The sequence below is a fragment of the Mustela nivalis genome, assembly GCF_964662115.1.
Source record: "Mustela nivalis genome assembly, chromosome: 2".
Taxonomy (NCBI): domain Eukaryota; kingdom Metazoa; phylum Chordata; class Mammalia; order Carnivora; family Mustelidae; genus Mustela; species Mustela nivalis.
The window spans coordinates 155,304,035-155,319,860 of NC_139021.1; the positions used below are offsets into that span (position 1 = coordinate 155,304,035).

Sequence of the window (15,826 nt, forward strand, 5' to 3'; positions counted from 1 at the left end):
GTGTTTGGGGGAAACGGTCCCCCAGTGTCAGGGCTACGGTACAGAACAGCTATCGCTGCTGACTTTCCCATCAGTGCATTTGAGATTTGGGCCCCAAGCTCCATAACTGTGCCAAGAAGTGTGCAGCTGGACTTACAAGGAATAAGGCCTTGTTCTCTGAGCAGGGTCTGGCAGATTAGCTCCTGTTTTCCTATTTCCTTGATGTACTCTAAGTGGAAAAGCCTACCATGCACCAAGGGCCACGCACCCAGGGCTACGTCAGACACAAAGATGACTGTGATGCAGCCCCCACGAGGAGCCCGCCGTCGAGAGGTAGGTCAAACCTGCAGTGCACCGACTGTTTCAAGCATGAAACTTCAATCAGGAGTAAGACATACAAGCCACAGTCACTCAGTGTGACCAAGGTCCTCACAGACATATCTACAAAATATTGACTGGGCTGCCTTGGAAGAGATAACCGGAAGGATGCTAGCACTGTGCCTTGACACAGCAGGAATTTATGGCCATGAACTCCATCAAATCTTGATGAACAGCTCATTTTAATTTGGGGGAAACCAAGACCCGGACAAGCTAAGTGACTTTTCAAGGTGCCCCAGGTCGTTAGTGATGGGACTGGACATAACACCTGAACCTTGTCACTCTCCAGCCCACCAGCCCACAATGCCCGCTCACTGTGCTTCTTCAGCTACCTGGCACTGGGAGAAAGCCAGATCTGCTGCCTGTTACTAGGTCTGTCTCAGAATAAACAAAGGATTTATTTTTGTAAGACAGCATGCTTTGGACACTCTTGAAATCTCATGACTAACTGTATGCACACCACCTTAGAAACGTGCATTCAGGGGCGCCTGGGTGGCTCAGTGAGTTAAAGCCTCTGCCTTCGGCTCAGGTCATGATCTCAGGGTCCTGGGATCAAGCCCCGCATTGGGCTCTCTGCTCAGCGGGGAGCCTGCTTCCCTTCCTCTCTCTCTCTGCCTGCCTCTCTGCCTACTTGTGATCTCTGTCAAATAAATAAAATCTTTAAAAAAAAAAAAAGTGCATTCAATCATTTCTTGAGAATATACGCTACCTTTAGCAGGTACCAGTTTAAGGGCTTGGACAAAGAGATGAAACTTCTGGTTAAACTGGAGGGTGAAACACCCATATTCTTCCCTACTCTCTCCTAGAACCCCACTAAAAGGACAGTAGAAAATTCTGATTTTTGATGGAAAGAAGACGATGACAGACAAGATATAGCAACAGAATTCTGGAAGACAGAGAGCTGACCGCCATGCAGTAGCGGGCTCAGGTTTCTGCCCTGCTAAGTGCAAGCAGGGAAGGGAAACACTAAGCAAGTGGGGACTTCCGCCACAGAAACAGAAGAATCCTCTGGAATTGGAGGCACCAAGGATTAAAAGGGGAGGGGAAAGGGGCTAAAAAAGAGAGTGTGCTAAAAGTTTGTTAAAGGAGCACTTCCAGCCCAGGATTTCTCTCCTCCCATCTACTCGGTCTGGTCTCTCAGGCAGAAGAAGACAGAGACTGACTGTTTAGGCAAACTACGCCAGAGACCAGAGACGGGATGCAGACACAGCTGAGGGAGGTACACAGCTGAGAGTAGAAAGGAAAGAAGGGGGCAACCTTCAAAAAAGAACAGAGTAAGGGAAAATCTGCACACCAAACAGGGTATGCAGCCTCCTTTCCCATCAGGATTCCCACAATGCAAGACATCCAGGTTATTTCACCCCAGGCAACATTTCTCTCCAGGAAAACCCAACATCCCCCTGAGAAAAGATCTATAGGCACAGACATCAAAAGCGGGCTCTCTTCTGGAGCCCACGATGACGTTGAGGCCCCTTCCTTGTCACACAAATGCCCAATCAGCAATCTTAAAATATAAATGGACAGTCAAGGATCAGTGGAAGAACAGTTCCAATGGGAAATCCAGTAACTGAAACAAGCAGGAAAGGGGGCTTGGAGGAAACAAAGACAAAGCAGAAAAGAGCAGAAAAACACCAAAAACAGAAACAAAAACATAACCTAAGTGAATTTATTGCACCCATGAAACAAGAACAAAATACTATTTTTTTAAAAAAATGTGAGCATCAGAGAATGAGGTATTCCAGAAAGTAAGTATGCAAGCATGTTTCATGCAAAACCATGAAAACGTAAATTTGAAAATTCAAAAGGGTTAAGAATAAACCTGAAGAGGTCTCTCACAAATAAAACAAAAATAAAATGAAAAACAAGAAAGAAAAAATTTTAAAATTATAAACTCTGGGTGTCTGGTTGGCTCAGTTGGTACAGGATGTGACTCTTGATCTCAAGGTTGTAAGTTCAAGCCCCACACTGGGCGCAGAGACTACTTTAAAAAAATAATAAAATGTTTGGGATGCCTGGGTGGCTCAGTTGGTTAAACAGCTGCCTTCGGCTCAGGTCATGATCCCAGCGTCCTGGTATGCCTGCTTCTCCCTCTGTCTCTGCCTGCCATTCTGTCTGCCTGTGCTCGCTCTCTCCCCGCCCTCTGATAAATAAATAAAATCTTTAAAAATAATAATAATAATAATAAAATAAAAATAAAAATTATAAACTCAACCCAGGAAGTCCAACATCCAACTAATAGAGGAGTTCCAAAGACAAAAGAAAAAAAGGAACTTACCAAGGAAAAATATAAGAAAATTTCCCAAAACTGAAGAACTTGAGTCTTCAGATCAAAACAGTACACTAAAAGACCCCGCACAATAATTTTAAAAGCAAGAAAATTTCCACTACAGAGAAAGAGAGATGATCCTAAAACTTGCAGTGAGAAAAAAGCAGCTTACCCATAGGTGATCAAGAATCCAAATGGCATCTGAATTTTTGCCATTATTATTGGAACCTAGAAGACAGTGGAGCAATGCTTTCGAAATTCCAAGGGACCATGGCTTTCAACCTAAAATTCTAGACAAATTAAACCACCAATCAGAGGCACCAGGGTGGCTCAGTTGGTTAAGTGGTTGCCTTCGCCTCAGGTCATGATCCCAGGGTCTTGAGATCGAATCCCACCATCAAGCTCCCTGCTCTGCGGAGAGCCTGCTTCTCCCTCTCCCTCTGCCTGCTGCTCTGCCTACTTGTGCTCTCTATCTCTCTCTGTCAAATAAATAAATAAAATCCTGAAGAAAAAAAAAACCCACCAATCAAGTGTAAATGTTGAATAAGGAGATTTCAGATGTGCAAGTTTGAAATGAACCTCCACAGACCCTCTCTTAGAACCTTCTAGGAAAATAAACCAAGAAAGAGGAAACAAAGGATCCAGCTCAGGACAAGGTAAAGGAATTCCCAGGATGAGTCAAGTCACAGGCCTATAGGTCAATCAACCCAGGAAAGAGGAAAGGGTTGGAGGCCTCTGGGAGGGAGGTCTCCAAGGGAAAAATGGTAATAAAATAAAGAGGAACATGTGTTATAAAACGTAGATGTTTTAAAATTCTTTCAGAGACTTGGAGAGTTAGTAATAAGTACATAGAAAACAAAATAGAAAAAAGAAGGCAATGATCAACTAAAAAAAAAATGATGTACAAGAGAGGAAATATAGCACAAGCATAAAGTTCAGCCATGAACACTATTTACACAGCCAAGATAATGTAAGCATTGAATATTAATATAACCCAAAACTGTGATATAACCATATGGGGAAGACAGTGTGAAGAGAGGTATGTGGGGAGGAGAGGGACTAAGGGCTTCTCTAATCCATGGTAGAACATCAAGGAATAATATCCAAACTGAATAATCAGGAAACAGAACTGTTAGCAGGCAACTCACAAATATAACAGTACTATCAGGAAAAATAGCTAATAGAGTTGGAAGTGACTGTAGTAGGCAGAATAATGGCCCCTCAAAGATGGTGTCCATATCCTAATCCCCGAGCCTATAAACATGTTATCTGGCATAGGGGAATTATGGTTGCAAACAGAATAAAGGTTGCTGATCAAGGGCACTTAAAATAAGATTGGTAGATGACGCAGGCGAGCCCAAAGTACTCCAAGTGTAGGGAGTCAGAGGAAGATGGGACTCTGTGAGAAGTCAGAGGGATGCAGTGGGAGGGGCCTCAGCCAGCGGCTCCAGCGGCTCCAGCGCAGGAAGGGGGCCAGGGGCCAGGGAAGGCAGGCAGCCTTCAGAAGCGAGAAGACTGCAACTAAGGACACCGATTCTTCCCAAAAGGGAATACAGCCCTGCTACCACCTTTATTTTAGCCCAGTGAGAACCTTTTCAGACTTCTAACCTACATAACCATAATATGAATTTATGTTGCTTCAAGCCACTATGTTGGTGGTAATTTGTTACTGCAGCAATAGAAAATCACATTCAGTGACGGACTCCGGGGAGTAATTGCTGGAATGAGAAGGGGTGACACAGCGTTTCTTTATAAGCCTTGCAGTGCTACTTGACTTTAAAAAGTATACACACCCACAAACACACACTTTTAAAAAGCATGTGTGTATATTACATACACACACATATACACATATATACATAAATAAAATAGGACTTTGATGTAAATTAAAATTGCATTTAAAAAGGGATGAAACATAGATTCTGTCTTGCCAGATCTCACAATCTGGTAGAAAAGACAGACGGGGAATCAGCTACTGCTGAACACAGGAAGAAAAGCACCTTTCAGATGTGAGGAGAGCCTGAAAGGAGGAGGAGGAGTTAGCCAGGCCGAAGAGAAAAGGCCCTCCTTGAGGGACAAGCTCTGGAGGGAGGGAAAACCTGGTTTCTGGGGACATGTAGAAGTGTTTGTGACTGGGACATCCAGTGGGTCTGGCAGAGCCAGCAGGAAGGGCCGGGGGCGTGGGGCAGCTCTCCACACAACCAGGCTTGGTGCTGCTGCACTGCTGGCTTCTCCAGCTGGGCACAGGACCTGCTGTGCATGATTCAAGTGGACATGGATAAGTGAAGGCCCGTATACACACAGTATTTTCCTGGACCATCAGTTGTACTCAATAGCAGAGCATATATTTTTTTAAAGACTTTATTTATTCATTTGAGAGAGAAATAAAAAGAAAGAGAGAGAGAACAAGGAGCAGAGGAAGAGGTAGAGGAGAGGAGAAGCAGTCTCCCCACCAAGTGGGTAGCTGGACGTGGGGCTTGATCCCAGAACCCCAAGATCACAACCTGAGCTGAAGTTGGATGCCTAACTGACTGAGCCACCCAGGCACCCCAACAGTAAAGCATTTTAAATACCTTTATACTAAAACCAGCACATAGAGTAGAGTACAAAAGTTATGTGAATTTTTAACATATTAACTAGAGATTTCAAGGCAACTGCTTGCTTGCAAGGCCAGCTTTAGACACTAAACTATCTGCTGACCACTGAGAACCAAGACTCAATCTTCTTTGTAATTGGTCTGAGTCAGAAGAAAATTTTAAAGCACTATACCAAGCATCCATCAAAGCACCAGGAACTTCATACCTGCAACCTGTCAGTGGGTGCCTACCCTATTTGTGCCTAGTTTCCTTTGGGTCCTAATCGACATGAATCAGAAAGCTGAGCAACATCTCATTCTTTTCCAAAGGGGCCTGGGTCTTGCCACTGACTATTGGGTTAACCCAGCTTAGGGAAACAAAGAAAAACCATCACACTGAATTCTTATACTCTTGGCCATAAGTCCCCCTACATCCCCGACTCTAAGCATTAAGAGAATCACAGACAAGAGCCCCAGCTTCAACATCAACACCCACAGCCTTTACAGTATAGGCCTCTGTCAGAGAACACACTGCACTCTTTCCATGGAAGGAAGTCAAGAAATAGGGCACATCTCTTGGGAGAGGGTGTCCCTTGTGTCCACAATACAGGGGTGGAAACTTTTTCTATTGTTGTAACTGTTTTTGTTATAAAAACAATACTATCCACATGACAGTGAGCCCGGAAATTTTTTTTCTATAAAGAGCCACTATTGACCACAGAAGAAAAGGGGGGAACGGGAGGGGAGGTGGAAATCAATGGAAGGCCACACAGAAAGAAGTAAAAAGCAATTTAATTGGGTTTGGTTTGTTTGTTTGTGTATAAAACACATACCCACACATGGAAAGAGAGTGAACTCAACTGACTGTAAATTAAGAACAGAGAAGATTAAATTTTAATAGCAGTAAATGTATTAAAATATACTACAAAGCTGTATTATTGACAGTCAAGAAAGAATGGGGAAGAGGGGAAGAAGAAAGAGAAAGATTCAGCAGGAGGAGAGAGAAAAAAATGTATAGAGGGAAACGTGGGAAAGCAAGAGAGGACAGTGAGACACACAGACACGTGGGCCTATCCCTGCACAAAAAGAGGGAACAACTCAAGGAATCTAGAGACACTTCCGAGGCCTGACCAGGGAGCCAAAGTACACTACACCACACAGGCCAGCTGTTGGCTTGGGCTATAGACTTCAAAGTATTATCACCTTTCATCCTTGCCTTTGAACGACTACTGATCCGGTTAACCACTATTCACAGCTCTTTAATTGCTCATTGAAACATTCGGAGGCTTAGCTCAGGTCCCAGGCCAGAAGCTCCCTGCACATGGGCTGCAGTTCAGTCAATCAGCCAGCTCCAGGAGTGCCCTCTGAAAAGGGAGTATGTGAAACACCATCTCATAAAACATACAAAACCCCGGTGAAAGTTTGAGGAGACAACGCTGCTTGAGTTGAAAAGAGATTCTTTGGAGAACTTTCTTTCGTTTTGAATTGTAAAAAAAAACCTGGGACTTCAGCAGAACTGGGTCCCACCTCAGCACTCTCTGGCCTCACAGCCAGCACACCTGACTTCCCACATGTTCAATCAAGTTCCATGTGGCCCAGTGGCTCCAAAGGCCTCAGCTGACCCTACAGCAAAGCAGCCTCTACCACACTCTGCAGGCTGAGGGTCAACAGGAGAGATCCCAAGGATACTCCACGGCCACCCCAAGCCCAGGCAGGTCCACCCACTCCCACCCCTGTCTAAACCAAGCCTCTTCTTGTTTCCCTCACTCCAGGGCTACAGAAATCTGCTCTCTCCCAGCTGGTAGCTCCCTCCCTCCTCCAAGCTTGGAGGCCAGTGTTTTCCCCTTCCCCACCTGACCTGCCTCCAACCTCTCTCTTCTTCAACGTGTTTCCTCCTCACTTTCTCCATCCCATTTTAGAATCTCAGAGAAGGAGGGAGTAAGAGCTACATATAGAACACCGGACCTCGAATCACCAAACCTGGGTTCCTGTCCCAGCTTTGCATCTTGCTACCTGTGTGACTTTGGACAAATCACCAAACCTTCCCAATCCCTCAAATTCTTCGGTGAGGAGGGCGAAACCTGGCAGTCAGTTTTCTTCCAACGCTCCTGCTCTAAACACCTGAATATTCACCTGTATAACTGCAAATAAAGCAGAGAGTCAAACATACACAGGAAGGAGGAATGAATTCTAAAAACTCCTTTTCCTGAGCTTTCTGCCAATTCAAGTAACCCACTCAACCTCCAGAGAGTCTGTGCCCCTCATTCCAGGCCATTCTAGCTCTGAACTATTACATACAGTAAATCCTCATCAATCACACTAATCGAGGAAAGGTTGAAACTGAAGCCATCAGAGGCCTGAGTCCTGGAATACTTCTTTCATGCCATTGAGCAACAGTATGACTTTAACATCGTTTAGCAAACAAAAAGAAATGCTAAAATGCCCTCACAAACTGGACTTGTGAATCTAAGAACAGTGATGCTGTTCAGGAACCCGGGAAAATAGTCTGCTCCAAAGCCTTCCGCTCTTTATTCCAACAAGGACACAGGCCCAGAGCATGGAAGCCACAAACCCAAAGCCCAAAGCAGGTCGGTGGCCAGGATCAAAACCAGCTGTCCCGCCTCTGGTCCCAAGCTCCTTCACCAAAGTTTTTTGGGACCATCCATCTCCTTTTACAGAGATGGATTAAATCCTAAATGACCACTGAGTGCCCTCTACAGTAAATCTATTTTCACGTCCAGGGAAGGGTCCAGACCTAAATTTGAATGACCATATGATTACCAATGCTGCCTGATAAAAAGCCTTCTTTCCTGAACCCTGCCCATTCATACTCGATGAAGAAAACCCCAGAGTCTGCTATCTATATGGAACTCTATTTTAGGGAAGGGAAAATAGGGAAAACGCTGAACAGTTCTTTGTTCTGCGAGTAAGAAGCATCTGCTCGTCCCCTCCCAGGACTCCAATCTCACCCCCATTATTCCCAATCCCTTCAGAAAAGTTCACAGAAACTGTCCAACTAGCAGGAAAGAGAGCAGGTAAGAGGAGGATCGGGCCAACAGGGGATGGGCTTGAAGGGAAGATGACAATACCCTTCCCACCTCTTGGCCCCGCAGGGTAGAAAGCATTTCTTTTCAGTTGCTAATTCCCTGCAGGGAAGTCACCAAAAACAGCTAAACTCCGGGCCCTCCAGCTGAGAAATGAGCTCTCCGCAACCCCAGGAGAGCTACCCCTTTGCTAACCGTCCACTGTAAAGTGCGCAGGGCAAAGGTGCCAACAGACCCACCCTTCTCTGCCATCCCCTCAGGCCAAGAGCCTGAGACAGCAGAGCTTGGCTGGCAAGGAGCTATTTAAGGCAGCATCAAGAGGGTGGGGCAGAAAAATTGCTGGCAGCATCCTCTTCCTCCACCCCTCCCTCAAGCCAACACACACACACACACACACACACACACCCTCCCAGTGGGTAGACAGCCATCTATCTCACCTGCGTGTCTAACGGCTGTAGATCTGAAGTCTCCAAATGTCCAGCATGTGCTTTCTGTCATTGAGGGTGCTGCCCCCATCTGCTCCCCACCCCACTTTCAATCCACCCCCTTCTCTTCAACCACCACCAAGCTTCCCTTCCATCAAAAACTAAAACTGAATCTAAATAGAGGAGCTCAAAAACCAAGAAGAGTGGAGACAGACAAGCCATCCCTGGCCTTCACTTATGAAAGGAAAAGGGGCGTGTGTGTGTGTGGGGGGGGTGATGTCAGAGGCCTGACTGCCAGATAGGTTCCATGATGTCTCTAAATGAACCTCCCTCCCATTGACAGTGAAATCAATTCTGGCAATTTCAGCAGGTCGGCCCTGTGACAACAGGAGCATCCCAGCGCTCAGTTTAAAATAAAAATCCAAAGGTTCAACCAGAACATGCTGGGAAAACACAGGGTCTGGATAAAAGGAGCCAGGCTCAGTGGGATCCCTTCTGCTTTTATGTAGCAATGTAGCAGCGTAATAAATTCTGCCTGCCCGAAGAAAGCATGCACTGGTGAATTTCAAAGCCATCTTACGACAGCGGATGCAGGGGGGATGCAGAATTCGACAGCACATCCCCCCATGAAAGGTACATAATGACTTCAGGCCTCTCTCCCCCTCTACCTTGAACGGCGCTACCGCTTATTAAGGAAGCCACATTGGAAAGCAACCAGGTGGGAGCTAGGGATGCCCGGGGAATTAGGAGAAAGGAGTTGCTTTCCGTCCAAGTCGGTGATGAGCTGCCCAGCAAGATGATGCCAGTCACTCCGGGGGGATGAAGCAGCATGGGCGGATGGGCACGCACGGTGTTCCCGGACCCACACACGTACCCGCTCATTCAGGCGGGTCCTAGGCCAGACCGATCCTCCTAGCGCCCCTCCCGCCGCCCTCTCCTCCCGGGGGATGCTGATGAATGAACACACCTGCGATGCCTCCATCCTGCCGCTCGCTCCCTCCTTCTTCTCTGGCTGCTGCAGAGGAGCCCCTCCGCGGTAGTTTCACTTTACAGCACCAACCCACCCGGGCTTTGATGTCTCCTCCACCCATCCATATTGCAGCCAGCCTGAAGCAGGCGGACATTCTCTCCTAGCAGTGGCCATGATCGCACGTACCCCCACCCACAAAAAATAAAATAAAACCTGAATCCCGGGGACCCCCCGCACCCTGGGGAACTTTCCTGGAGAGACCGGGGATCCACCCAGCATGAAGGAAGGTCCGGCCGAGGGGGACCACGGCTTTCTCCGTGACCACGGGGATGCTCTGGGGGAGGGCGTCCCCCAAGTCCCTCCAACAGCTGGCCCTTTAAACGCGCCTCCTCCGAGCGCGGAACAAAGGCGCCGCCCGCGGGGGCTGGGCCGCCACACGCCCCCGGCGCCGCGGCCGCGGGTCTGGAGAGCGCGGGCGACCGAGGGGGAGGCTGGCGCGGGCTTACCTTGCGGGTCTCCGGGCGGGCGGCGCGCGTCCTGCCCCACTCGCACTACACGCTGCAGTTGGCCCCGCTCTGTTTTTCTGGGACTCGGCGCTGACTTCACCGACACTCCGCTGCCGGCCAATGGGCTGCGGCGGCCGCCCCCTCATTAGCATGCGTCTGGAACCGTCCACTCCGGCAGCGCCCGGGCGGTGGGCGGTGCCAGGGGGCGGTGCTCGGTCCGGCCGTGACAGGAAGGGGCGTGTGCGCCAATGGGAGGCGAAGAACCGCCCTGCCGCCCCGCCCCGCGGCATTGTGAGCGGAGAGCGCGGGCCCGCGGACGATCCGCGACAAGGCGCGCGCGGTTTCAGTAACCCTTTCTGTCCTGGCAGGCCACTGGCTGGGCCCTAGGCTGGCCCCGTGCGCCCTCTGGTCCTTGAGAAGGCTCCCCCGTGGGGAGCTGGGAAAGAACCTAGGGCACAAAAATAACAGCTAACGTGTCTGGAGTGCATATATTACTTACCCCTGTGCCTAGTTTGCTCATCTGTAAAATGGTACAATAGTAGGTTGTAGTGGGCATCTGGGTGGTTTAGGCGGTTAAGCGGCTGCCTTCGGCTCAGGTAATAATCCCAGAGTTCTGCGATCCAGTTCCGCTCCACCTCCCTGGGGAGTCTGCTTCTCCCTCTCCCTCTCGCTGTGCTTGTGTTCTCTCACTCTCTCTCTCTCAAATAAATGAAATCTTTTTTAAAAAAATAGTAGGATGTAGTGAAGATTAACATAATTAACCTATATAAAGCATTTAGATCAGTGCCTGGCCTTTTTGCTACATAAATGTTTGCTACTATCATAATTATACTCTGTACCAACCAATGTGCTTAATGCTTCCTGGATATTTTCTCATTTTATCCTCAGAGCCTTATAAAGAAGGCACTGTCACTAATCCCTATTTTCAAGTGGGAAAACTGTCGAGGTTTAAGTGGCTTGCTCAAGGTCACACAGAAAACAATGCAACCAGGATTTGAACTCGGGCTCTGAGATCTCATTCATGCATGCAACACACATTCAGGGAGGCAAATGCTTGTCCCTGGGGTTACAACGAAAAACAGGGACGCTTCCCTTCATTAGGCTTCCATTTTAGTGAGGGAGACAGGCAAGTGAAAAAATCATCTGCAAAGTGAAACAGAGTAAAGAGAATAAAATAGGGCAATATACAAGTGAAGAGAAGGGTACTTTTTTGAGTTCAGAGCTAACTGCCACTGACCTCCTCCAGGACCCCCTCAATGTTACAGGAGAGGAATCAGAGAGGAGAAGCTGCTTACCCAAGGTCTCAGGGCCAGTAAGCAGGAACACCTAGCTCCCAACATCCCTGAAGGTAGAGCAGTCATCCCCTGGGCTGAACAAAACTGACTTTTGTGAGGTACCATTGACAAGAATCTTCAGCCAGAGCACGTTCCCAGTTAACAAGCTGTGTGTGGGGAGGTAAAGACAGGCCTTAAGGGGGCCGCCTGGGTGGCTCAGTGGGTTAAAGCCTCTGCTTTCGGCTCAGGTCATGATCCCAGGGTCCTGGGATCGAGCCCCATGTTGGGCTCTCTGCTCAGCAGGGAGTCTGCTTCCCCTCCTTCTCTCTCTGCCTGCCTCTCTGTCTGCTTGTGATGTCTGTCTGTCAAATAAATAAAATCTTTTTAAAAAAAAAAAAAAGACAGGCCTTAATGACTGCACAGGCTGATGGGAAACACAGCTGCTAAGGTTCTTAGATGTCAAGGAAGGAACAGTGACGAGTTTTTGCTGAGTATCGGCTGTCCTCTTCCATGTAAAGAAAAAAATTTAGAACACTCATCGCCGCCTGGGAACTCATTGCACAACTGAGGAGACAAGATGCCACCAGGAAACCACTCACCCTAGGGAGCTCCCAGCTCATGTCTCCTTCCACTTTCACCTTATCCTTCGGCTTTGCAAAGAAGACTAGATTAGGAATCAGGCTCCCCAGGCTCTGCTATTAGCTTACTCTCTGATCTAGGCAAGACAGTTCCTTCTGGGCCTGGAAAGTAATAAAATGACTTTCTCTCAAGCACAGTTAGTCTGCTAGGCACTGTTCTGTACCTGCACTGAGGGCTTAACAAGCGTTAACTCACACCACACAATCACCCCAGGAGGGAGTCCTATACTTATCCTGACGTTGTCCACAGAGGAGGAAAATAACAGGGAGAGAAACCAGAGAAGTTGCCTCCCTCGCAGACTTAGAGCAATACCATTCAGAATTAAAAAAAAAAAAAAAATAGAGCAATTCAATGTCCAATTTTAATTGGATAAGAAACTTTTCTACTAAAACCATATGACAGAATACCATACAGCCACAAAAAATGAAAAAGTACAGTGATACTGACACACGAAGATGTACATAATATATTATTGAATAGAAAAGTAGATTGAGGGGCACCTGGGTGGCTCATTTGTTAGGCCTTTGGCTCTGCCTTTGGCTCAGGTCATGTTCCCAGGGTCCTGGGATCAAGACCAGCCTCGGGCTCCCTGCTCCTCGAGAGGCTTGCTTCTCCCTCTCCCAGTCCCCCTGCTTGTGTTCCCTCTCTCACTGTGTCTCTGTCAAATAAATAAAATCTTTTTAACAAACAAATAAATAAATAAATAAATCATAGATTGAAAACTAGGTTAATACTGTAATCCCATTAGAACAATCTTTATGGGATTGCAAGTAATTATTTTTTTGCTCATGTATATTTTTATTTTTTTCTTCAAAAACATCTATCAAATTATTTAATTAAAATAAAACAAAATAATTTTAAAGTGAAAAACCAGACTCTATCTCTGGAAATTTTATATATAGACAAGTCCATCCTTGTAAGTGGGCAAGTGCTTTGAGGAATCTTAAGTGAGATCTACACCTTTGAGCCATCCATCAGATATCGAATTCTGCTGGTTCCAGGCTATTGTGTTTATGAGATAAATGGAAGGACAACAGGGAAGAGAGGACAGGAAAACAGAGAGAAAGAAAAAATCCTACTATCCTTCAAGACTCATCTCAAATGTCTCTTCGAAGAAGAGTTCAGAGTCATGGTCTAATAACATTAACGCTGAAAGCCACCCAAGAAATCAGCAGGTGTAATTGTGTTCAACTCATTTTTGTCTTCAGTCATTCACTGGTTCATTGATTCAAGGCCCTGTACTGGGCTGGTGAGGCCTGACTCCTGACCTCCCAAAGATAACCCCTAAGAAAGCAGAGACCCAGAGAAGGCCAGCTCCATGGGTGCACATTCTGCACTAGAAAGGGTCCCACTCACGGTTTAGTAGCATCTTTAAATTTTTCATTTCAATTGAGGGGCCTCACATTTTCATTTTGTAGTGGAGCCTACAAATTCTTGTAAATTCTGGGGCCTGTCCTCGGAAGGAGAAACGCCAAGCCCTTCTCGGTGTATCAGTAATCAAGCCTAGAGGAAAGCACAGTGCTTTTCATTCTCATCCCATCTCATAGCACAGGCTCATTCCTGGGTTCCCAAGGAAAGTGAGCACCCCCGCCTTCTAGTCCCATAGCACTTCACTTCTTCCTTTCTCGTGGTATTGGCCATATTTGGCATGAGCTCGCATACATACGTGTATAGTCCTATTCCTCATCCTCTCTACCCACCAGGCTGTAAACTCCGTGAGGTCCTTGCTTGTGTCTGCTCATCTCTGACAGCGCTTAGCACTGTGCCTTACATACTGTATAAAAGGCCCTTAAACTTAGCCTTATTAGTAACTCCTCGTTTTCTCTTCATGGGCATCAGATTATCTCCAGCAGTCCTTCCACTGCTGGAGAGAAGTAACAGTATTGGGCAGGAGAGTTGAGCACACAAACTAAGATCATAAACATGCTGTGGGAAGCAGCCCCCAAGCAGGTCGTAACTGTGGGGAAGTAGGGGAAGAGGGAGAAGGATTCTGCAGAGGACAGTCCAGAGTGATCAGCATCTTTCCAGTCGCACGGACTGTAGAAGAGGGAAACAAACAAGACGACTTAGAGACAGCAGTGAGCATGGTGGTGAAGCCTGTGGACAGAATCCTGTCTCCAACACTTAACATGGAACTCTTGTGTAAGCTCTCAGGTCCCTCTTCTGCGACGCAAGGAACACACAACCCTCTGAGGTTTACTTGCGAGCCATAGGTGAAAGCATGCATGGAAAGTGCTTACACACTGCCTGACCCATAAGCACTCAGTAAGTGGATATTATTACTAATATTACTGGAAGGCCAAGTCATGAAAGATGCTCTCCTAAAATGTGTGGGTTTTGTTAACATGTTTCCTCAGTTACCCAAAAGAAGGACCATAACTATTTTCAGCCATATTAGCTGGAGAACGCCAGAATGGGAGAGAAGAAAATAGGATAAGGGAAAGGGAATTATGTACCAAAGAGTTTAGCAGTTACATCTCTAAAGCTCTGGTGAGCATTTGTAGCTGATTTCCTTTGTAACATCTTGAAGAAAGTGAACCAAGTAATGGAAAGAGCTAAACTTCCTTAAAGAACAGATTTTCTTGTTTCTTACTGATTAATTACTGAGAAAAAGTGAATCGACACTCTCATGTCTGAGGGCACAGAACTGACATGAAGATCAGTGCCAGATCAATGCCAGATCAATGAAGATCAATGCCAGACCCAAGAATTCCACATTCTTTGGAGGTCAGTAAGGAGGTCAGGACTGACAGATAACTGTGTTACTGTGTTAGAGAAGTTTGGTGAGATGGAAGGACATTGGTCAGAAGTCTATGGGACTAGGGGCGCCTGAGTGGCTCAGTGGGTTAAAGCCTCTGCCTTCGGCTCAGGTCATGATCCCAGGGTCCTGGGATTGAGCCCCACATTGGGCTCTCTGCTCAGCAGGGAGCCTGCTTCCTCCTCTCTCTCTGCCTGCCTCTCTGCCTACTTGTGATCTCTCTCTGTCAAATAAATAAATAAAATCTAAAAAAAAAAAAAAAAAAAAAAAAGAAGAAGAAGTTTATGGGACCATGGAGAAATAAGAGGAGCCATGGGGATCACCATGCTTGGGAAGCTGTGCCAAGATGAGTATGAACCAGTAACTTCAAGAGTCTAGTGACAGGCTTCCATTTATCAATCAACAAACACTTGCTCTGGGGTGCCTGGGTGGATCAGTGGGTTGGGCATCCAACTCTTGGTTTCAGCTCAAGTCACTATCTCATGGTTTTTGAGATCTAGCCCCATAGCTGTCTCCATAATAAGCAGGGAGTTTGCTGGAAGATTCTCTCCCTTTGCCCCTTCCCCCCATAAATAAATAAATCTTTAAAAATATATACAAAATAAAAACACTTACTCCAGCATATCTTGTTTTGTTACTTATATAAAAACACATGTATGTAATAGAGTACCAACCTTACACAATTGTATTTGACCAAGGGCATAAGGTTTGGTTTTGAGATTGCTTTATGCTATTAGTCAAAATAAGACACTTAAAATGTTGACCTGGGTGGACTTTTGAGAGAAATCAGTAGTATAGAAACACACTTCCAACCACTGTCACTGAATTAATGGGAGAGTCTGTCTAGGTCAGGAGTTTTGGAGAAGGACAAGAGGAGGGGGCCATCTGACTGGGCAGGAGATTCATCCACTAGAATACACTGGCTTTACCTGAGAAGTCTTACTACTCTAAAGTAATTTATTTAATGAAGTATTTACTTGAGGGAAGCATTTCTAGGGCTGGTGGACCCAGC

The 15,826-nt window shown here is 46.6% G+C and overlaps 1 protein-coding gene across 46 annotated transcripts in view; it reads right to left on the reverse strand.

Annotated features, from left to right (window-relative positions):
* The window catches only part of SORBS1 (sorbin and SH3 domain containing 1), a 226,192-nt gene extending 215,880 nt beyond the window's left edge, over positions 1 to 10,312 (reverse strand). For 5 of the 46 annotated variants that reach the window (XM_082722036.1, XM_082721994.1, XM_082721992.1 and 2 more), the window contains exon 1: positions 10,144 to 10,303. The gene's annotated coding sequence lies outside the window, so the exon portion shown is untranslated. Of the gene's footprint in view, positions 1 to 10,143 lie in introns of all 46 variants that reach the window. The other 41 variants (XM_082722002.1, XM_082721999.1, XM_082722008.1 and 38 more) reach the window with 26 other exon arrangements.
* Between the last annotated feature and the right edge of the window lie 5,514 nt (positions 10,313 to 15,826).